The following is a 24,459-nucleotide window of genomic DNA, read 5'->3' on the forward strand; positions in this document are numbered from 1 at the left end:
TTAGTATACCATATCTGAAATATATATGTGTATGTGTACATACATGTATGTGTTTGTATAAGCACACACCCCTAATTGATTACTTCGTACCCATTCTTAAAAACAATTTTTGGTATGCTTATTATAAAAAGAAGTATAGTGGTTTCCCATTGAAACCTCTTGAGTACAAACTAATGGCTTAAATTAAAAACTAAAGATTCAATGAATAGGAGATGCAGTTCACAAATAATCCAATTCCATTTGTCTAGATGTCTACAATTTACATAACCCAAGATTTTTATCATTAAAAATGTTAGTGTCCTGAAGCACCAAATTAGTGCTTGAAATGTAAAATCATTTGTAGAAATTTAAATAGATATATGTGTTTTTATAACCCTGTTATAGTTATTTGTCTTTCTTGAAGAGGTACTTCAAAAACCTTCTGAATGCTATGTGATGATTTTTTTGTCTTTTGTAAACCACACACAATAGCAGGATAGCTCACTAATGTGATTAAGAATGGCAGTACTGTGCATATTCCTCTAAATTTACTCCCTACAGTAGATTGTGATGCTCAGCTGGTGGCTGAGAATTTCTTGGAGTCAGTTCCAAACAAATTCAAGATGGCTTTTGAGCCACTTTCTATTCATCACTATATTCATAATGATCCATCCTAACCTTGCAAGCATTTCATCTTTACTGAGCCTAAAACACGGAATTCATCTTTTGGAAATATGAGTAATTGAGCACAGAGAGATCTTCTGCTGAAGGCAAACTAGGCACCTAAATCTTTAAAGAGTGTTTAGTGCCTTTACTTCACTATGGTCCACATCAGAAAGCCAGCTGAAGTTGTAAAATCTCCCTTGACTTCCATGGCTTTCCAGCAGCACTTGGTAAGGAACTGATAATGCTTGTCAAAAGAGTATGACTGCCAGAACATAGACTCTGAGTAATCAAAACAAGTAAAGGTCAGAGCTACAGGTGATAGATCAAATGAGAGATGAAATGCCTCAAAACACTGTGAGCTTAGGTAGTTTTGGGGGTTTTTTTTGGTTAAGAAACAAAATGTCTTACAAAATGTCTTGGCCTTCTTAGTTTTTTTGTTTTTGCTTGTGATTGTACCATAACTGTCTACGCTTCTTGAAATACTGGGCCTTCATTCAGGTGCCCCACTGGGACATAACCTTTTAATGATGGAAACGTGCAGCTAAGCAAGGGAATAACAGCACTGCCAGTGTGTCAGCAGGTGACTTGTGTTCGCTGTTATCTTCATTACTAGTGTGCACCTCAAAATGTCTTTCTAAAACAAATAGTATTCTGCTTGATTACAAATAATACAGGCTTTCAGTCTTGCTACTGTAACTGACATAAATCGGGTTAAAAAGTGTCAGTCAGGTGGATTCATGACAGCCATATCTTCAGAAAATTGACATTTCATTCCATATAAGAAAATGAAACATTTCACAGAATGACTAGAGCTATTCAAAAACAGTGTCTGGCTTTTTAAACAAGGCTATAACTATCCTTGTGCCTTTTGCTTTTTTAATTTTTAAAGAAAAGTCTAACTAATTATATTTTTCTTTGCATTTCTAGAATTTGCCCATAGACAGATCATACATAGACTAATATAAAATTAAACTCTGTGTGTCTGGAAGTCATTCCAGTGATCTTCACTGTCATCTGTGGAGTGTAAAGCTTGCCAAGCAAAAGGCAAAGGTGAGTTGCTGAAACATCAATAGGAGTTCAATATAGCTACTGATAGAGTACAAACCTCAAGAGTGGGAAATGGATGTCTCTGGTCTGACTTGTTCCATCCACGTTTATCTGAGAGAGAAGCCCAAGATGATTGTGAAACCTGACACTGAAATGCATCTTTCTTTTACTGACAGCTTGAATTCAGCTCACTGTCTCTGCTCACTGCAGCTGGCATTGGGACACTACATATGTCTTGTCCAGTGTCAGTCATATGGCATAGATGAAAGGACAGCTAGGATAGATGATATCTGCAGAAATGACTGAATTTTCTCAGATCTGAAAGGTAAATACGGTCTTGGGGCACACTGTAAAATATGGTCAGGAGAACAAGCTGTTTTTGCTAATTCCAGACTTGAAGATATTCCAGCAAGTAATATGGAAAGAGCTCTGCCCAGGGTCACATCTACAAAGCAGTATACATGAAGCCAGGTAGATAGGAATTTGTATCTGACTCCTCTGCATCCCTAATGAGAATCCTAGCCATTGAGCAAAAAACCTTTCTTCTTTCCTTTGTCTCTCTGCAGTCTGATTCAGAAATTACCCATCCAAGGGATGAAGCATTTCTTATTTAAGGCCTGGTTTTGAAATTAGTATTTTCTGATTGATAAAAAAAAAAATCAGGAAATTGTGACAAGCTCTAATCATGAGCACTCAGCTACACACACTTGATTTCTAGTTGAAACTCTGGATAATTTTAAGTGTTTGTCAGCTAAGTTTGCCTGGTAGCAGTCATAAATAAACAAACAAAAATACATGAGTGCTGCTCACTTATTTTGTCTGTTTCTCTTGAAGCCACTTCTTCCCTGAATGTTAAAAATAATTTATAACTCCATCATGCTGCACTTGTCTGTTCCTTTCAAGCATGTCTTACATATTTGAGTAAAGAAAATCTCCTTCTCTGCCATCCTTTTTGTACTGCAGTTGATTAACTTTATTACAATGCTGTTTATATCTATATCTTTAGGAAAGACAGGCCAGGAAAGCGAGGTGGTGGAGTTGCTCTTTATGTGAGAGAGCAACTGGAATGTATTGAGCTGTGCCTAGGGGTGGATGAAGAGCGAGTCGAGAGCTTCTGGGTAAGGATTAAAGGGCAGGCTAGCATGGGTGACACTGTTGTGGGTGTTTACCACAGGCCACCTGATCAGGAAGAGGAAGTCGATGAGGCCTTCTACAGACAGCTGGAAGTAGCCTCATGATTCCAGGCCCTGGTTCTCATGGGTGACTTCAACCACCCCGATATCTGCTGGAAAGACAACACAGCTAGGCACAGACAGTCCCGGAGGTTCCTGAAGAGCATTGGTGACAACTTCTTGACCCAGGTGGTGGAGGAGCCAACAAGGAGAGGTGTGCTGCTGGACCTTGTACTAACAAACAAAGAAGGACTGGTGGAAGATGTGAAGGTCGGGGGCGGCCTTGGCTGCAGTGACCATGAGATGGTGGAGTTCAGGATCCTGCGAGGAGGCAGCAGGGCACTAAGTAGGATTGCAACCCTGGACTTCAGGAGAGCAAACTTTGGCCTCTTCAGGGACTTCAGGGACTCCTACTTGGAGGAATCCCATGGGTGAGGGCCCTAGAAGGAAGGGGCGTTCAAGAGAGCTGGTTAATATTCAAACATCACTTCCTCCAGGCTCAAGAGCGGTGCATCCCTATGAGTAGGAAGTCAAGCAAAGGAGGTAGGAGACCTCCATGGATGAGCAAGGAGCTCCTGGCAAGACTCAGCCAGAAGAAGGAAGTATACAGAAAGCGGAAAGGGGACAGACCGCTTGGGAGGAATATAGGAACATTGTCAGAGTATGCAGGGATGCAACGAGGAAGACTAAGGCCCATTTGGAATTAAATCTGGTGAGAGATGTCAAGGACAGCAAGAAGGGCTTCTTCAAATACATCAGTAGCAAGAGGAAGACTAGAGAAAATGTGGGCCCTTTGCTAAATGGGGTGGGTGCCCTGGTGATGAAGGATGCAGAGAAGGCAGAGTTACAGAATGCCTTCTTTGCCTCAGTCTTTACTGCTCAGGCCAGCCCTCAGGAACCCCAGACCCTGGAGACACGAGAGAAAGTTTGGAGAAAGGAAAACTTTCCCTTGGTTGAGGAGGATCGGGTTAGAGATCATGTAGGCAAACTTGACATCCACAAGTCCATGGGCCCTGATGGGACGCACCCATGAGTGCTGAGGAAGCTGGTGGATGTCATTGTTAAGCCACTCTCCATCATCTTGGAAAGGTCATGAAGAACAGGAGAGGTGCCTGAAGAATGGAAGAAAGCCAGTGTCACCCCAGTCTTCAGAAAGGGCAAGAAGGAGGACCCGGGAAATTACAGGCCAGTCAGCCTCACCGCCATCCCTGGAAAGGTGATGGAGCAGCTCATCCTGGAGGCCATCTCCAAGCATGTGGAGGACAAGAAAGTGATCAGGAGTAGTCAGCATGGATTCACCAAGGGGAAATCATGCTTAACCAATCTGATAGCCTTCTCTGATGGCATGACTGGCTGGGTAGATGAGGGGAGAGCAGTGGATGTTGTGTACCTTGACTTCAGCAAGGCTTTTGACACTGTCTCCCATAACATCCTCATAGACAAGCTGAGGAAGTGCGGGCTAGATGAGTGGACAGTGAAGTGGATTGAGAACTGGCTGAATGGCAGAGCTCAGAGGATTGTGCTCAGCAGCGCAGAGTCTAGTTGGAGGCCTGTAGCTAGTGGTGTCCCCCAGGGGTCCGTACTGGGTCCAGTCTTGTTCAGCTTCTTCATCAATGACCTGGGTGAAGGGACAGAGTGCACCCTCTGCAAGTTTGCTGATGATCCCAAACTGGGAGGAGTGGCTGACACACCAGAGGGCTGTGCTGCCATTCAGAGAGACCTGGACAGGCTGGAGAGGTGGGCGGAGAGGAATCTCCTGAAGTTCAACAAAGGCAAGTGCAGGGTCCTGCACCTGGGGAGGAATGACCCCATGCACCAGTACAGGCTGGGGGTTGACCTGCTGGAAAGCAGCTCTGCCAAGAAGGACCTGGGAGAGCTGGTGGACAACAAGTTGAGCGTGAACCAGCAATGTTCCCTTGTGACCAAGAAGGCCAAAGGTATCCTGGTTTGCATTAGGAAGAGCGTTGCCAGCAGGTCGAGGGAGGTGATTCTCCCCCTCTACTCAGCCCTGGTGAGGCCACATCTGGAGTACTGCGTCCAGTTCTGGGCTCCCCAGTACAAGAGGGATGTGGCGCTACTGGAACAAGTCCAGCAAAGGGCTACAAAGATGATTAGGGGACTGGAGCATCTCTCTTACGAGGAAAGGCTGAGAGAGCTGGGCCTGTTCAGCCTGGAGAAGAGAAGGCTGAGAGGACATCTTATCAATGTGTACAAGTATCTGAAGGGAGGGTGTCGAGAGGATGGGACCCGACTCTTTTGAGTGGTGCTCAGCGACAGGACGCGAGGCAACGGTCACAAACTGAAACACAGGCAGTTCCATCTGAACATGAGGAAATACTTCTTCAGTGTGAGGGTGACAGAGCACTGGAACAGGTTGCCCAGAGAGGTTGTGGAGTCTCCTTCTCTGGAGATATTCAAAACACGCCTGGATGCAATCCTTTGCAATGTGCTCTAGGTGACCCTGCTTGAGCAGGGGGGTTGGACTAGATGATCTCCAGAGGTCCCTTCCAACCTCAGCGATTCTGTGATTCTGTAATGTATACACATCTTGACTATTGCAAGGATTTTCTGCTTAAAGAGGACAAAATAAAACTAGAAAAGTCTAGAATAAGGATAACAGTGACAATGAGAAAGGTGGAACAGCTTCCATAGAAAGCAGGCTAAATACACTAGAGCTCTTCAGACTGGTGACAGAATTGAGGTCTGATAGAACTTATACAATAATGAACGGTATAGAGAAGGTGATTAGGAAACTGCAATAAAAAAGCCACCCCTAGTGAAATATTCAGGTATTCATTTGAAGGAGAACAAAAGGAAAAGGAGATGGTAAATTATAGTTAGAAAATAACAACCAGTTTACTGCTTGTGACTTGGCTTTAAAACATACCAAAATAAAAACATTTTCATACATATATGATCATGTTGCCACAAAAGGCAAAGAGGATAACTGGCACAAATATGCTTGGCAGTCTCCTTTTATGTATTGCAATCTGAAAACAATTAGAGAAGGCTGTTTCTAGACAACATTTTTTGAAGAAATACATTGATAAGGATTTATCCAAATCACTAGTAAAAATTTGGGGATTGTATATTATTTTAGTTGGGATCAGAACGTGGTGACAGGCTGACTGTATAGTGATACATTTTTTTTGCTGCCAAAAAGAGATTCACTGGTGAGCAGAAGAAGAATTGAACAGCCAGACACAATTTTCCTATTCTCAGCCACACTGTTTTTTCAGCCAGCACTTCTATCCCAGAATTCACTCATGTGGCTTCTTCCAAGGCTGCATAGCTGTTTTGCTTAGGCTTTGTTGAAGCTTCATTTCCTCTCTCTTCCATATCTTTCCTTTCTACCTGAGCTGCCTCTCTTCCCACACATGCTATCTAAAAGAAACCTTGGCAACTCCTCTACTCCAGTAATTAGACAGTGTGTAAACTTGAGCTTGGTGGGCTTTTTTTTTTTTTTTTGAGATGGGGACATATCCTACAGTTCTCTAAAATGAGGATTAATGGCTATGTTTATGTATTTCAGTGAGTTTCAACACCATCTGTTTGTCTCTATATGGCCTATACACGTAACTGAAATATCAGTGTTCTTCACAGACACAAATGATGTAGAAATGCACAGCTCAGATAAGAAACTGTGGAGACATAAGTAAAGTGCAAATTTTGAGAAGTAAATATATACTAAATGGATAGGACAAATAAATATGGAGAATATTCTGTGTCACTACAGTTGAAACCATTTTGTTTCTGCTCTAGAAATGAATATGACTTGAGGAAGTAAATTTTTTTTCACACCAGAAATTCAAGTTTAACAACTTACACTTTCCCCTTCACCTTTAAATGTTAACTATTCAGAAATAACCAAAACATTCTCTTGTGCTAATAGCTACTAGCTGCAGTATGAAAAGAAGTTTTCTTTCTAAAGTAAGAACCAGTCAGAAGTATGGATCAGTCAGGTGGCCCTGCCTCTGATTTGTCTGCAAAGAAATGTTGTTTTGGAAGATGAAACCTTGCATCTTTTGGAAATGTGTCATATTATGTATCTTGTGGTCTTGTAGGGATCTATATTGAGGTATCAATACAAAGCCCTTATGTATTGAATCAGAAACACAATATAGCATTCATAAAATATGGGATAGGTGCCTGAATTTGCATAAGGCTTTTTAATGATTAGTCAAGGTCATTAAGTAAAGAATGTGTAAAGAATGCGTTGGGTATTGAGGAGAAAAGATACATATTAAGAAAATGTTTAGGACTGAACTGAAAAGTGGTTTCCAGGAAGATCACCATTCAGGTCATTATTCATCTCAGTTAACCCACAAATTCTGCTAGAAATATCTTCCAGAAATAGTGCAATATATGTACCGGATGCAAAGGATTTTTAAGGTTAATTGGTACATTACAGGTATGGAACAATTCAGAATAAAATCACGTATAACATGAGGAGTCCAGTAATTGTGATAGAAACAACATGAAATAGCACATGCACAGGATACTCTTTCTCTCTTTTACTTAAACAGGTTTGTCAATCCTTATTTTAAAACTGTAACATTGAAATATAGTAACTTGCTTTGATAAAAATAGAATATTGGAATGAAAACTGGGAAATCTTAGGATATCTACTGGATACCTCAAAAGTCAGAATTCAGTGGCCAAATAGTCAAACAGGACAAAAAGAATGAGAGGGAAGTTGTAAAAATATTACCATAAGGAGGTACAGAACTGAAGAAGATGAAGACATAAATTACAAGCAAGATATATAACCATGTATATATATGTACATTAATTGTTGATGAGTGATTTAATGAAATAGCAAAACCAGCTGAGTGAAAGAAAAGTAATTCTTCTTTGATAGTGTTAGAAAAAAGAATCAACATAGACAGTCTATATCTGATGCTAGTTATAAATGATAAAACTGTAAAAGTAATATAGAAAAGAAAAACTCCACAGAGTTTTCTGCTCTTTATTTAAAATGCACCATCACACTTAAATGATGTTGTCCATATTGGGTCTAAAAGAGATCTATTCTAGTCCAGTTTCCTGTCTCAGATAGTAGCCAAAAGACAGTGAGGGTGGAGAGTGAGAAGAAGGAACATATATTTGTTACTTCTCACTAGTAATTGACCATCTGCCAAGCATTTGCAGCTTAAAGTCTTCTTGAAATGGATGTGATTGCTATGTAGTTGTTAACTCCCAATAGATTTTCCTTGCATGAACTTGTCCGGTTTGTTCTTGAATTCTCTAAATTTATCATCCATGAACTCTCTGGGATCGAGAGGTCAACATTTGTAGGGTATTAAAATCAAATACTTGGCAAGAACTAGCTGACATGCCTTATACTCAGACTTTTTAAATGAACCATTTGAAGAGCTTTCTCAGTCTTTAACATCAACTTTTATTTAATTCAGGAACTGAAAAAAAAAAATAGAAGATGTAATTTTTCCTAAATCTTGGAACAATGTTGGCAAAATTGATGACAAAAACAACAGGCAGAACATGCATCGATCAGTAAGTGTTTAATTAATGCTTTCATTGAGAAAAACTGAAGCTAAAGTTTGACTGATATCAATAGGTATGGTTTTAAAGAAAGTAGATCTTGCCTATATGAGCTTATTAATTTTGTTTTGATTTGATTATAGAATTGATTTCTAAAGGCAACTAATTGCTTTGTTTGGATTTCTCAAGGAATTTTCATTTGGTCCCAAATACTATATTCAGTGAAAAGTCTATATTACATGGATTTAAAGGCTGTGATATATTGCCAACTGGTTTACTAATGTATATATATTAAAGGGAATTATCCATGTGGGACCATGTCTCATTGAGGACTCAAAGGTTTAATGTTTTCTGGGTGATCTTTATCATGATATAAAGTCTTTGATAATAAAGATTATAGTAGGATAGTAAATACTGAGAGGAACAGATATGTCATACAGGATAGTGTAATAGTTACAATTCAATGAAATGCTGGTAATATATGTGAGCTTGTAGAAGAGCTTATGCCTACATTAATTTAAAGGGATGGGTTATCAAACAAAAACAATTAAAAAACCCACATGAGAACAACTTAAAAAGAATTTGCCTCTCAGTGCAGGTTCTCAGCTAAAAGAAATCAGCACCCATTAGGGTCAAAGGATGTATATGTGGCTTTGGTACTTTATACTGCATAAGTACCTGGATACATGTCACCAGTTTTGCAGGTTTACCCACAGAGAGGTTGATTTCAGTTAAATTTCATATTGACCACTGATTACAGTATGGCAGATAACCTAGCATTTTAAAAGGTTAACAGGACCATAGAAATACTATAGGTATTGGTTTTTATAAAAGTTGCATTGAACTTAGCTTGTATTGTTTTGTTAAAAAGCAGTGAGTACTGTGTACTGTGTACTAAAATCACTTCATAACACCAACTATATTTGAAGTAGACTTGAATCTTGAGGCAAACAGTTAAAAAATTGCCATGAGAAATGGCAGCTGGTGTTTTAGGACTGGTCAAAATTCTCTTTTATGAAAAGGGAATGTGGGCGGAGCACCATAGCTTTATCAGAAGTATCAGCAGTATGAGGTTTATCTCATACAAAATTCTAATTCTAATTCTAAATCTAAATTTAAATTCTGAATTCTAATCCATGCTACTTGTATCCATTAATTAGATGATTAATAGTTTTAAGAGAGGCAGAAAACAATCAAAGGAGGGTGACTGACCTCAAGGCTTCTTTGAAATCTAGTGAAGTGTGTTCACTATTATTTCTATGGAAAATACAAAATTCAGAAGTTGCTTTCTCACTGTAAGTGAACATCAGAGACAATAAGTGTTGCCATGCACTGATAAAAACCTATGTAAGTCACTAAAATAAGCATCTGTTCTAAAGAATTATGCTGACAATTTTCTTACTCTCAGATCTATGCTGCTAAAGTTTCTTTCAGAGTTGTCAGAGACTTGTTTTCAGTGTCATCTTATTTTGATATTTAACTTAAATCTCAGTTCGTCCAAATACACAGTTATGCTGTTGTGCTAGTGAAAACTTGCAGGAGGCTTCATAGGGCCATATATACGTTATTTTTAAAATCTGTCATGAGGGCCTGAAATCCTATTAGTGCTCCATATGAGCTTTGGCAAGGGGTGAGGGAATAGCTGGCTGAAAAATAAGTTCATCTAGATTTGCACGCACGTTTGAAAAGCTTTCCCAGTTTTGCAAAGTTTAATGAAGGAAAAAAGTGGACAGTTTCCTTTCTTTTGACATCTGAGTTGCCAGCTGTCAGTTACCTGAATGCTGATGAGAAAAAAAATCATCACAGTTATAGATATATTTTTGCTAACATTGGAATATTTTTCCAGCTGAAGAGTACAGTAAAATCTTTTCTGCTCACTATTCCTTAAAGATAATCTCTAATTTTAAATTATCATCCTTAAGCATTGTAATATATGCTCTTTCAAATATTTCTCCTGTTTCTTGCATAGAATAAGTTTCAGTTTTGATATTTGTGTTGAAATTAATAAAAAAAAGATTGAGCTTGAAAAAATAAAGACCTAAATGATTAGAAACTTTGATGTTAAATACAGAAGGATGGATTGGAAATCACTGATCTGGCATATATCTGTCTTGTTTAGTAGCTATATGATGATATGCCTTACTATGTGTCAATTTTTTAGGATTGAAATATTTCTGAGTGTATTGAAAAAAGAGTAAATAAAATGGTGTTAAATCAGTACATTACTGAACTCTGACAAGCTTTTACACACATCAAGCACAGTCAATGAATAATATAAGTAAATTATCTGGTTTGAAGATAAAGCGTTTGTTAATCAGTAGTTCTTTGGAGTCTTCCTGGAAGAGGATGTCATGATGCCTGACAGTTTTCTTCTGCCATGTCAGGATTGTGAGTATGAAAGAACAACCTTGCTGGTGGAAGTGCATTTATTTTAGCAATAGGGAGAGCTTATATCGGGATGGATAAGGCTGGTGCAAAGGCACTCCCCACAGTTACCCATTCTGTGACCAGTTAATGACAAACGTAACAAATCCAGCAAACTAACAGGTTTATAAATGTATTAGAAGCTTTACCAATCAGTATCAAAAGGAAGACTAGGGAAAATGTGGGCCCTTTGCTGAATGGGATGGGTGCCCTGGTGACGGAGGATGCAGAGAAGGCAGAGTTACTGAATGCTGCCTTTGCTTCAGTCTTCAGTGGTAAGACCAGCTCTCAGGAATCACAGACCCTGGAGACAAGAGGGAAAATCTGGAGAAAGGAAGTCTTTCCCTTGGTGGAGGAGGATCGGGTTAGAGATCATTTAGGCAAACCTGACATCCACAAGTCCATGGGCCCCAATGTGATGCACCCACGAGTGCTGAGGGAGCTGGCAGATGTTATTGTTAAGCCACTCTCCATCATCTTGGAAAGGTCATGAAGAACAGGAGAGGTGCCTGAAGAATGGAAGAAAGCCAGTGTCACCCCAGTCTTCAGAAAGGGCAAGAAGGAGGACCCGGGAAATTACAGGCCAGTCAGCCTCACCGCCATCCCTGGAAAGGTGATGGAGCAGCTCATCCTGGATGCTATCTCTAAGCGTGTGGAGGACAAGAAGGTGATCAGGAGTAGTCAGCATGGATTCACCAAGGGGAAATCATGCTTAACCAATCTGATAGCCTTCTCTGATGGCATGACTGGCTGGGTAGATGAGGGGAGAGCAGTGGATGTTGTGTACCTTGACTTCAGCAAGGCTTTTGACACTGTCTCCTATAACATCCTCATAGACAAGCTGAGGAAGTGCGGGCTAGATGAGTGGACAGTGAAGTGGATTGAGAACTGGCTGAATGGCAGAGCTCAGAGGATTGTGCTCAGCAGCGCAGAGTCTAGTTGGAGGCCTGTAGCTAGTGGTGTCCCCCAGGGGTCAGTACTGGGTCCAGTCTTGTTCAGCTTCTTCATCAATGACCTGGGTGAAGGGACAGAGTGCACCCTCTGCAAGTTTGCTGATGATCCCAAACTGGGAGGAGTGGCTGACACACCAGAGGGCTGTGCTGCCATTCAGAGAGACCTGGACAGGCTGGAGAGGTGGGCGGAGAGGAATCTCCTGAAGTTCAACAAAGGCAAGTGCAGGGTCCTGCACCTGGGGAGGAATGACCCCATGCACCAGGACAGGTTGGGGGTTGACCTGCTGGAAAGCAGCTCTGCGGAGAAGGACCTGGGAGAGCTGGTGGACAACAAGTTAAGCCTGAGCCAGCAACGTGCCCTTGTGGCCAGGAAGGCCAAAGGTATCCTGGTTTGCATTAGGAAGAGTGTTGCCAGCAGGTCAAGGGAGGTGATCCTGCCCCTCTACTCAGCCCTGGTGAGGCCACATCGGCAGTACTCTGTCCAGTTCTGGGCTCCCCAATGCAAGAGGGACATGGATCTCCTGGAGCAAGTCCAGCGAAGAGCTGCGAAGATGATTAGGGGCCTGGAGCATCTCTCTTATGAGGAAAGGCTGAGAGAGCTGGGCCTGTTCAGCCTGGAGAAGAGAAGACTGAGAGGGGATCTTATCAATATGTATAAATATCTGAAGGGATGGTGTAGAGAGCGTGGGGACAAGAGGCAGCGGGCATAAACTGAAACAGAGGAAGGTCCATCTGAATATGAGGAAAAACTTCTTTACTGTGAGGGTGACAGAGCACTGGAACAGGTTGCCCAGAGAGGTTATGGAGTCTCCTTCACTAGAAGTATTCAAAAGCTGTCTGGACACAATCCTGTGCAATGTGCTCTCGGTGACCCTGCTTGAGTAGAGGGGTTGAACTAGATGATCTCCAGAGGTCCCTTCCAACCTCATCCCTGCTGTGATTCTATGATTCTGTACTGGATGCTAACCAAGAGATGGCCATGCCTTAGAAATGTTGCTCAGAGGAAAAGATAGCTATAAGCACCAATTATCCTGAACATTGCTAATCAGAAAATTATCTTCCAGACCAGAAAGGTATTTGCAACTTTCAAAAAGGTTCCTCTGTGAATTAGGGGATGCAAATTTCAAAAATGAGGAAGCTTTCAGTAATGAGGTATCACTGGAATACTAAGTACTCCAGAGAAGAATACTAATCCATAACCTATTGGTTGTAAAATGATCTTATTCACTGACGTGACATTACATCCTGGGAGATGAGAAATCCTTCATACAGTCTGGTTACAAAACCTGCACATCCCTTTGAAAAGTTTCCCTTTCATGAATCAGTATTTTCTGTTGAATTCAACTATTCCTCTTGAAAAATCCGGGCAAGTTTAAATGCTGAGCCACAATGTTTTGTGTGGTTCTGAATGAAAAGATGAAACACAAGGGCTGCTACTCTATTCACGCTGTTCAACGCGTTTCTTAAATTGGAGAGTAGTGGTCTGGTGGCTGAGTAAGCTCATGGAGCAGGCCACAGTTCTGTCTCCTCAGTATATCTTGTACTACATTCGAAATGGGAATATGTAGGTACATGCATATAAAATAAATATTTGTTGTTTTACTGCTTGGGGTCTTGTGGAAGTAGATGGCTATAGGTCATCATGTATAACTCATTACACCCCCTAGAATGAAAAACCTCTCTTGTAAATTAAACTTGAAGTTGGATGAGTAAATGCATACATACATGTTTTTCTTCCTTATGTAAATGATACAAATGAACTCCTGTCCTGCAACAATTAAACAGTTTCCTCTCTGTTTTTTTTTTCTTTCTTTCTCTTTTTCTTTCTTTCTTTCTCTCTCTCTCTCTTTCTCTCTTTCTCTCTTTCTTTCCTTCTTTCCTTCTTTCTTTCCTTAACACCCATATGATATCTCAGTTAAATAGTCTCTGGGCTACTGAAAGCTATTTATCTCTCAAGACTCTCTGAAATGGCTTTATAATACATCTCAGCCCCAGTGCATCAAATGATTTTTTTACTTCTGATCATCAAAGGGAAAAAAAGCAAACAGAAATGTCTTGCAGAGGAGGTTAGGTCATGTCATCAACAGATAACTTTCTGAATGCTTAGCAGATTACAGAAATGTAAAGAATCATAATACTTCAAATTTTGCAAACAATTATATTCATAGGTTAACCATCTACGGTCAGTGTTAATGTAGGTTTGTTTAACTACTTATACTGTAATGAAATGTTCCTTACTCATTCTGCAAAGAATCCTAAAGAAAATGTACTGATTTTTTTTTCAAACTCAGCATTTCTTTTACTTTTATGGCAATAGGATAACTTTTTTTTTTTTTTTTAAGTTTCTTATCTCAGTGCACAGGCTTTCTAATTTGATGGCTTAGGACATTTATGGTATGCACTTTCTGATAGCTGCTGAGCGTTATGTGCCAAACCTTATGAACTGCGGCATTAAAAACTCTTAAGCCCAGACTATAAAGGTGAAAAAGAGACAAAGTGAAATTAAGATGTATCAAAAGATGTGAATATAAACACACTGTAATAAAAGGCTGTTTGCTGTAACTATCCTTCCACAGTTAATAGGTAGCTGGCTTTGGAAATTTTAACTAGTTGCAGCAAAAGGAGTCCTACTGCTAGTTTACTGTCATGTATTTCATCAGCTGGCACTTTTAATCTTGTAAAATATTTGATCTTGAAGGATTTTGTAACTGAGCCTCTTTCTCCTGAGATAAACATTTGTCTAAGGATCAGCCTACAGAATTATATAAAGAAATATCTAGAAATAAACTGTGAATTTGAAAACTTAAACCAATGGGGAATAAAATAACAAAAGGAAAATCCTCATCCATTCAGATCTGAGTTTCTGGCTGTGGGCTATCTCTAGTGACATTATTAATGTTCCATCAAGCTGGTGGGCATTATGGGCAACTATAAACACCAGCAACTTTAGATGTTGTAAAACCAATGACCCTTAAAACCATACTGCCTTCAGCTATAGTAAAGGACCAAATCATGCTGCTGATGTGTCCCTGCCTGCACCTAAACTCTATCCACAAAGATAATTGACAGCTTCAGCTCAGTCATCCAATCAAATAAGCAATTTGTTTAAGCATAAAGATTACCTCTCTTCTGTGCACAAACTTACTGCATATCCAAGCGTATTCTGTGGTGAATTCTTGAACAGGAATACATGGAAATTCATGCTGATGCTTTCAGCATTTCACGCACTTAGTTCATGTTATTTCAAAAGTTCATTTAATTTCATGGGTGTTTGCATCCATCCAAAATGCTTATTTTTCCACCGAGTTTAAAACTGCTTTTTCACACAAAATGTTTCCTTGCTTTTTCTAAATAACAACTTGCAATGTGCTGATGACACAGTGCCCTGTGCAGGCTTATAAAAGCACATCATAAGTTTTTACAGGTACCAGAAATCCTAGCGTAAGAGCATGCTTTCATTTAGTACAGTCTACTCTGATAGTGCTTTTGACACTTAGCAAATTCTGTGTACATCTTCCTCTGTTATAAATTACAGCTAGTGGCTCATCTCCTCTTCTTTTACTCTAGCATCTACTTAATTTTTTTGCCTGGAGACCTAACTGCATGAGCACAATCTCTCTTGTTACATTAGCACATGCTGAAGTGAGCAGCCTATTGTTTACTCCTTTATGCTCAGGACAGCTTCTAACATTCCAATGCTTCATGTCTGTAGCAGGGAAATCCTGCCATTGAACTATATTTTCAGGTGATTTAAACAGTAGAAGCAGTACATAAGACTTCTTCATTGTTCAAGTCTTCTATATTGCCACAGTTCTTGTGAGTTTCTTGGTCTGATATTAACCTATGAAATGATATAGCCACTATGTTAATTTATTTTAATTTCTTGTGTTTGTTAAAGGAACATGTATCATTGTGAAAAGCTTAATATTCATCTTCACAAAAAGCCAATTAAATTTAGAGGAATGAAGAGCAATATAGGTGGATATGGGGAAAACTAGTGCCCTGCACTATGTTAGTCTTCCATGTAACTCCATTTTCTCTTACACTGCCCTGTAAAAATTGGATAAAAATGCTTCAGAGCACAGCAAGAGTAGGTGTTTCTTGAGGAAAGATGGCTAATTGGTCTAAGGCATTTTGTTTTGGACTTAGAGAATAAGACAAATGAACATGTTTGTCTTCCTAGCATCATCAGTGTAGTCCATAATAAAGTTTATTACAAATTGTAGAGAAAATCCCATGCAAATTTCATGCAGTCCCTGATATTTTTATGAAAATATCAGATATATTATTTCATGCCCCCAAATAGTCTTGTTGAAATAAAAGACCCTAATGGCTCTTAGCCCAGAGAAGCAAAGTGAAAGAATCAATTTGTCTTTCAGCAGAAACAACAGCAAAGCTGTGTTCACCTTTCTGTTTGTGTAATGCACACACATAGACACACATACACAGATGTAAGTAACACACAGAGAGATGTATGTATACATTTGCTGTCATATACACACATAAAAGTGTGTGTGTATATATATATATATGTATGAAATGTAAGAATATTTTCATCAGAAAATTAGTAAAGGGAGCAAAAGAACACAAGGTGTATCTGTGGCTAGAAAAAAGAAGTACAAGAAGAAGTAGTTTAAAGTATCTTAGAAACCAAAATAAACCTAACAGTGGATCAGTTCTTTGGTATATGGGATCAGTTAAAACACTGAAAATAATGCAGAAGAATTCAGATGTGCTAGATTTCTGATTCTTATTTGGAGGAAACAGCCATATGAGAAAGTAATACTTTGAATGGACCTAACTGACCTTTGAGAGCTCCAGTTCAGAGAATTTTCATCCAAAAGTTTAAAAAAAGCTGGCACAGAACCTTCTTTCACTGTTAATATTGATTTTCAGTAAGTCTTAAAATATCAGGAAAGTTCAATAGGGCTAAGATAAAGACTGTCTTGTGCCGATATTTTAAAATGGTAAGCAGGTGACTTCAGGTACTTGTAGACCTGCCAACCTTTTATTGATCCCAAAGAAAATAATGGAAAGAATGAGTGAGGATTCAGTGAATGAAGAACTGAAGAGTGTTAGTGATATAATAATGCCACTCAGTTTTGTTTATGGAAAACAGATCTTGTTAAGCAAATTTTATATCTTTTTTCAAGTTTTGTTGATAGTGATAATAGTCATTAATTATTTCATACAAGACATCTCAATCTAAGCAAGACTTGAACTAGAAATTAGAATGATACAAAAATCAGCCCAGTACATACTAAGTCCATTAAAAACTGCTTAAATGCTACATCTTAAAATAAGAAATTGGAAATCATTATTGAGCCCCTGTATACATAGATGGGGTTTGCCTTAGGCCATTTAATGTTTTCCTTGAGGACAAAGGAAACAAAGAATACTTTCTGGTGACATATATAACAAGCAGAACTGGTTTAAGTGGTACAGACTGATTCCTCAGAAAATTAGCAAAATAAAATCTATGTATAAGGCCAAATATATAAGGCTACATATATAAGGCTGAATTTGTAGATTCAAAAGGTAGATCTCACTGAACTGGGAAACTGGAAGTCTGGAAAGGTTTAAGAATAAAATAGCTTGCACATTTTTCAATGATTTTTTTTTGTCTGCTGCAAAGTATTACAAATGCTCCATTAATTATGCAGATGGAGATGTTACTTTTGTCTTTACTTGAGAAATATGGGGCTGGAGGAGGGAGGTGTTTTTTAATATCTATGAAAGTTCCAGAAGGCTAAGGTAAGTCACATGGCTTCCCTCCCTTTATTAGTTTGCTCATGATTCCCAGGTTTTAAACAGATCTTGAACTATAAAAGATTGTTTACTGTTGTAAGCACTGCTAATCAGACAACAGTTATCCCAGGTTATTCCCTATCTGTACACTGCATACTGTTGTAAGATAATAACTGTATATCACTATAGGAAGTATTAAAACACTTCTTTTGTGTACTTCTTTCAGTATAATGTTTTACTTTCATAATAGGGGCATGCACATGTTACAGAATCTTGCTGTTTGAATAAGCCTCTGATCTCCTTTTTGCTAATCCCTGCCAAACTTGAGCTAAAATATTGTTGCTTTACCCCTTTCTATCATCATCTTCCTCTATTTTACTTTCAAGTGAAAGGTTGTTCTTTAGATTTTGAAAAGCTTTCTCTTAATATTTTAGTACATAATAAGTAAAAAAATTTTTTTTCCTAAATATTGGGAATAAATCAACATTGACAAATGAGTATTTTATTTTGTATATTAAATTTTCCCAACATTCTTTCAATTAAAATTTATAAACTCACAAAAATTTAATTAGTATAGTTCATCAGCATGTGAGAAATCTAGGTTTTGGACATAAATTATGAAAATCAAAAATTAGTTTAATGCTAATTTTTTTCTCACGATCAGAAGCTTTAAGAGACAATGCTAGTTTCTAATCAGCCACCAAATCACTGATCAGTCTGTTTTCTACAATGAAAACCAAAATGAATACAATTTGGGGTGTCTGTCAAAAGCCTACACATCTGACTTAGAGTCACCTACTGCCTAATTAACACCTCACAGAACAGATCAACAAATCTGTGTAGAATGAGTACGGAACTAGCATTTCAAGAAGTGATTTGAAAATCTTAGTGATGCAATTCCATTTTCTAATTTCTTTTTCTCTCCAAATCATCTTTATAGGTTGATATTCCTTTTTTTCTCTCCTCTCCCTCTCTCCCTGTTCTTTATTAGCCTTTCAATGTCTGCAGGACTGCTGGTAATATAAACTATGGTAAGAGTTTGCTTTCCTTCCACAGCCTTTGCATTAATTAAATGAATCTGAATTTAAGGCCAAAACTCTCTCTGCTTTTGGTAGTGGCAGGTTGTAGGCTTTGTCACTGTTAGCTGATGTAGTAAATTACAATATTTCTCTAATTCTTTTCATATAAGGGAAACTGGATAAGATCATGGTAGCCAATTGTTTAAATCAATTTTAAGCCTTTCTAAATTGATATGCTAGTTTGTAATTTCTTTCTGAAATGTCAAAGATGCCAGTAGGTGATATCCGGGAGCTATAAGAGACCTCCTGTTACAGAGGCAAGTAGCCATTGTTCATTTGGTAAATATTTTCATCTTGAACTTCTGGCTTCTACTATGATCACAGCTTTGAAAGACAACTTTCAGATGTGGCTCCTGACTCTCTGCTCCTAATCCTTCACGGGCCAGCTGCATCTCATTCAGAATCTGCTTAGCACCGTCTTTGTCAACTGTGATTGAAATAATCAGGATGTTGCTAAGAGAGACTGCCTAGATCATTAAATACTAATTATTTTCCCATTGTATCTAGATGCTGAATTGAATGTTACTAGCTAAATTGCTATTCCTGTTCTGCTACAACAAGACACATGGGAGACTGATATGGAAGTTGAATCTGTATGCCTGCAGAGTCATATCTAAGTCAGGTACCATGCACCTAAGTTTTTATACTTAATATTTTTAAGCAATCAAAAGCACTACCAAAAATCTTTAGTCTAGGAATATATCTATGTGTTTGCTAAGGTATGGCACTTAAGGTGAGGTTTTCAAAGCTGTGTAGGTGTAATATATAGCCATCAAAAATCAGAGTCTTATCAAGGACATAACCATTTAAGGCCAATTAAACCAGGTTTGGAAAAAAGTGTCAAAGCCAGAAAATAGGAAAGCCAATACTGCTATGGAGTCACTGTCAGGAGGAAAAATAAACAAACAAAAAACCCCCTAGGGTATCCCAAACTGCCAGGTAAGTCAAGAACATGGATGGAGGTGCAGGACCTAAGCACTGATACTGCAATGTTAGTGTGTGAGCAAGGACTAAGTAAGCTTGACAGGAGCCAGAATAAGAGCTGTTTGTAATCTGTCTTTGCAAGGAATAAATTGGAGGAGCACAGCTATACCTCAGTGGAGCACTGAGTATTCAGCATCACCTGTGGCTTTGTCCCAATCCTGGGACTATCCAGGCACTGGCTGGGACCAGCTAGTCAGCTCTATTAGATCCCTAAGTGCTATGAAGCTTGGTACTAGCAGACCCAGAGAGTAGTCCTCTTCTTCTATTGTGCCCCAAAGGGTGGGCTCTCTTAGTGGTTCAGCCTCCCCGGTTCACTCTCCACTGGCCAGTCTCCCAGTTGGTCAAAAAACAGGTTATTCCTTGTCTTTCTATAGTCAAATACTTCTCTACAACATATTCAACCTCCTTTTGGATGGTTACCAGTGGTGGCAGTAGTCCCTCAAAATGGCTTATGGGTACTTAGTTCCAGTTGAGACAAATGAAACTCCAGGTTTTCTGAAAGATTGGCAGTAGCTTTAGTCGTCTTAAGGAGCTAAAATTGTGCATGTATTGACAGGCTCATTTTGGTGTATTATCCCTTAGGATATTATTCCTGTATTATTCCTTAGGCCCAAGTAAAGTCTTGTCACCCATCAAAAAGCAGGTGGAACCTACTGTATTTGAAAACAAAATTTATTTTATTCAGTTATTTAAAAAGAAAGGGAGAAATATGAATTTGACTCCTTGATATTGTTCGTGTGTTTATTATGGGGGTATTAAACCAATAAGAAATCATTGAGAATAATCACATTCTTCTTAAGGTATCACCAGTTAGTGGTAGGCAAAATAAATATATTTTTCTAAAATAAAGAAGAGAAGATACTCTTTTTGTTCACAAAAATACTTTCAAACATTAGTCAATCAGCAGTTCCTAGATTCTGCTCATAATTTTCCCAAAGATATGAACAAATCCATAAACTTATGGATTACATTACATAAACTGCTATGTGATTGTTGTATTTTACTTCAGTTCAACCTCCATGCCCAATCACTATGCTTAGGCTTACAATCCCATAAACCTGCCCTTTTGGGTAGGTTGCTCATTCCTCATTATAAAATGCCTTTGTCAGTCAGTCTTCCAGGGTACTCCAAAAATATACTGGCCATTCTTCTGTTGTTTCCTTTATATATACATATATAGGCAGACAACAATAATTTTATCTTGGAAATTAAAAATAAGGACACATCTGAAAATGAATCTTAAGCTGTTCTGAAATATTTTTGGCTGATATTCTTTGTTCTGGATATATATTTTTTTCTGTTCATTATTATGACAGTCCCAGGGCTTTGTGTGCTCTTTTCTTCTGCAGTGGAATGAAAACATGTTAGTATAATAGACCAACAAAATAGTAATAATCAAAAGCAGAAATTTGTTTGCCTCCATTGTTTTACATCTGACTTTTAGCTGCTCTTTAAATTATTCCTTTTAGCAGATATACTCAACACAACTTTGAACTTGAATGAAATCAGCTTATTCAAGTCTTAACATTAAACATTTTACCTGTAAAGACAGAGATAAACCTTCTATCAGCAATTTCTGTGTTGTCTGTGTTTCTCTTATTTTTGTATTAAGAGCTAAGAAGCTGAATACTAACATGTTGGTGCCATGCAAGTTAAATTGTTGGAAAACATGGGGAATTAAGCAGAATAACAACAGACCTTGTGTTTCTATGGATATAAATTTAGATAAATGAGATAAAGCACTGCATTCTGTGCTTGACCTGCATGATCTTGTATTTATTATATTCTGCAGGCCCAGAGGCTGCTTGTGGGGAGGGGGGAAAAAAAAAAGAAAAAAAAAAAGGCCTTGACCCATATACTAATTGGGTTTTGTTTTCAAGCTGTGACATGGTTCATGTTCTCCACATGGGTACTTGTATAGTTTTTACATAGGTTCATTATCAAGGTTCAAAGAAAAAAAAAAAAAAAGTTTTACCTTTAAAAAAAAAAAGAGCATGTTATTTTGAAGAAATTCTGCTTCCCATGATCAGCCTTTCATAATGTTGTTCCCTTCATTGAATCTCTCTATTATGTGTTGATGCCTATAGCACTTGTAGATTTTCTGTAATACTGAACATCAAATAGGCTGTAGATGGCACAACTATAGGGAATTTTTCTTCTCTGCTGTAGAAGTGCTGTGCCATCTCATATCCTGGATATACATATAAGCAAACAACTAATTCTTCTACCACCAATCTTCTCATTAAGACTGATAGTACTTAGCAGGCACAACACTTGTTTATGAATCTGGAATATTCATCAATAGAGTGATGTATTAGAAAGGATGTCTGTGGTAGGCTTCCTGTTATGGTAACTGCCCTCTTGTATAATAACTCTATAATAATTGGAAGTAAATCCTGTCATCATGCAACAATTGTTTAAAAAGTAGATCTTCAAGTTAGTAACGTATACATAGTAATTTAAACTTAGTAGATAGCATTTTTTCATTTAATTTTTATTTTGAAAACAGATGTGATTACCAATATAGCATATCTTGCTTTTTTAATAAGTGAAAACAAAGGGTTTTTTTATAAATATGTCACTAAGTACATATAGCATCAAATCTCAAAATGTTTTCTGTTCTAGGGCAAGATCTGGTGTGGATTCATCTAAGTAGCATCTGGTAGACAGATGTAGAAGGCAATTAAAGCATATGAAAAGTTACCTAGGAAAGAGCTATGGTAACCATCATATGGTTGCAACTAACAGTTTGTTTGACTAAAAGTTTACTACTTTAAAAACTGAATTAACTGATTCTGCTCAGGATCTGATATCAACAACAGCAAGATAATCATATTTCAGCTTAAAAAAAAAAAAAGACTAGTTTTAATTAATAAAGACATCTAAAACCCCTACTGTGTAGGTGATCAGGTAGTAATGACCTTTCTAATGTAATCAGGAGAAAAAATGAATTGCTTAAAAGCCAGAACAAAATTGTTCTCTTTTTTTGGATGAGCATGTCAGACGTGTACTTTTCTATATTTCATATCCATATTTAAAATACAACGATATATGCATACCAGTGGATCAGGTGTACTAGACCATCAGGATCTTATGCTACTTGATTTCAATGCGTTTTAAATGATTGCAAGCATGCAGTATTTGCTTTAAATATTTCCAAACAGTGTCAAGCCAGAATAACATAAATACTCTTTGGATAAGAGTCTTGGCTAAAGAAAATTGGCACATGATAACCAGTAAAAGGTCTGGACTTCATTAATGTGTAGACTCATCAAAACTTTTTTTTGTTGCTAATTAACTTCTAACTCTTAAAAATTATATGTATAAATATTGGATGTAAAATGTGGCCTATTACCTATAGTGGATAAATTAATGTCATACTTTGTGTATGTGTGTGTGGAAAATGCTGCATAATTAAATCCCACTTAAGGAAAATGATAGATCCAGGCAAGAACAGCAAGGGTGTTTTGAGTTTTCTTTTGTTTGCTTGCTTGTTTGCTTGTTTTTAAATATTTTCCTAAAGAGTTTCTGCTTCTCTTTATTCTATGCATGTGCCTCCTTCAACAATATTCCATCTTTAATACTAACCAGTATTAATTTTCTCCAAATTGCCTTTCATTCAGTTTCTAACATTCTTCCTAAAACATATTTTCAGCTAATTTTCTATCGTAATATATAACACTTTCCTTCTATTGCAAATGCAATATGTAATACAAAAAGTGGACTGATCTTTTACAGCTGTCACCAGTACCACCTCGAATAAATACTGGCGTGAAGCATTACTTGAAGCCTACAAAGCAGAAATGTCTATGTAACATTCTTTCTACACCATCAGGCCACCTTGAATTAATGATATTGCAGATGGTTATTAAAATCTGTTATGGATTTAAACCAATAGCCCTATAAATCAATATCATAACTGACTTATTCAAATATGAATTTATGTAAGGGCCAAACTCAACAGCTGTGAGATCTCTTTTCAGAAGATCTAATGAAGGAGAAGAGAATAAGAGAAATATATCAATTTCTGTAAATTTTCTTGACTTCTATTGTGCAATTATACACCTGGGCTGCATCTAGATTGTCTATTTCCCGTTTAGACATTTATTTATTCATTTATTAAAAATAGTGATTTATTTTCTCTACACTGATGAAACAAATATAGTTTGTCCTATGATATTTGACACTCTTAAGTGTCTGCAGCAATTTATACTATACTGAACAGGTAGAAAACCTAAAATCAAGAGTTACTGAGAAGCTCTCGAGTAGGCAGAAGTCACAAAATTTCCAGCCAGCACTGAGAACATAAGATATGAGAATTTTTCACAGAAAATTCACACACAAAGCTGAGCTTTCCTATACTCTTACAAAACTGACTGAAAAGTAACTACTCTTTGGATCACCAATATCATCATTCTGGGTTTTGTGGTGTGCTCACACCTTTCTAATAACTTCAATACAGTGCGAAGGTTGCTAGCTGCCTTACTTTTAGTTATTAACTACCTTGTGGCTGATGAGTTAAATAACCATCAAGGAATAGACGGCTTAGTACTCAGTAAAATAACTTCTTGTCATCCAGCATTCATACCTCTAGCCATGTGGGGGAAAAAAAAAATCCAATATTTGCCAGCTGGCATTTTTTATTTGTATGGCCCACTGCCAAGTGGCTGTCATTTCCTCAGTCACAGTGGAATGGAAAACAAGCTTCTTGCTGTACATACATACCCAGTTCTGTTTGTACTTTGCCCCAGGAATAAACTAATTGCTGCTGTAAAACACTGTTCCCACCTTACCCAGAATCCACTTATGAAACCTGGGAGAGAGAGAGACAAAATAGTGCCAGCTGGCCTTTTGGCTTTGACTAGCCAATTAATAGTTGGCTGCCAATTAGTTGTTCACACTGGA

This window comes from Apteryx mantelli, chromosome Z (assembly GCF_036417845.1).
Source record: "Apteryx mantelli isolate bAptMan1 chromosome Z, bAptMan1.hap1, whole genome shotgun sequence".
Lineage (NCBI taxonomy): Eukaryota > Metazoa > Chordata > Aves > Apterygiformes > Apterygidae > Apteryx > Apteryx mantelli.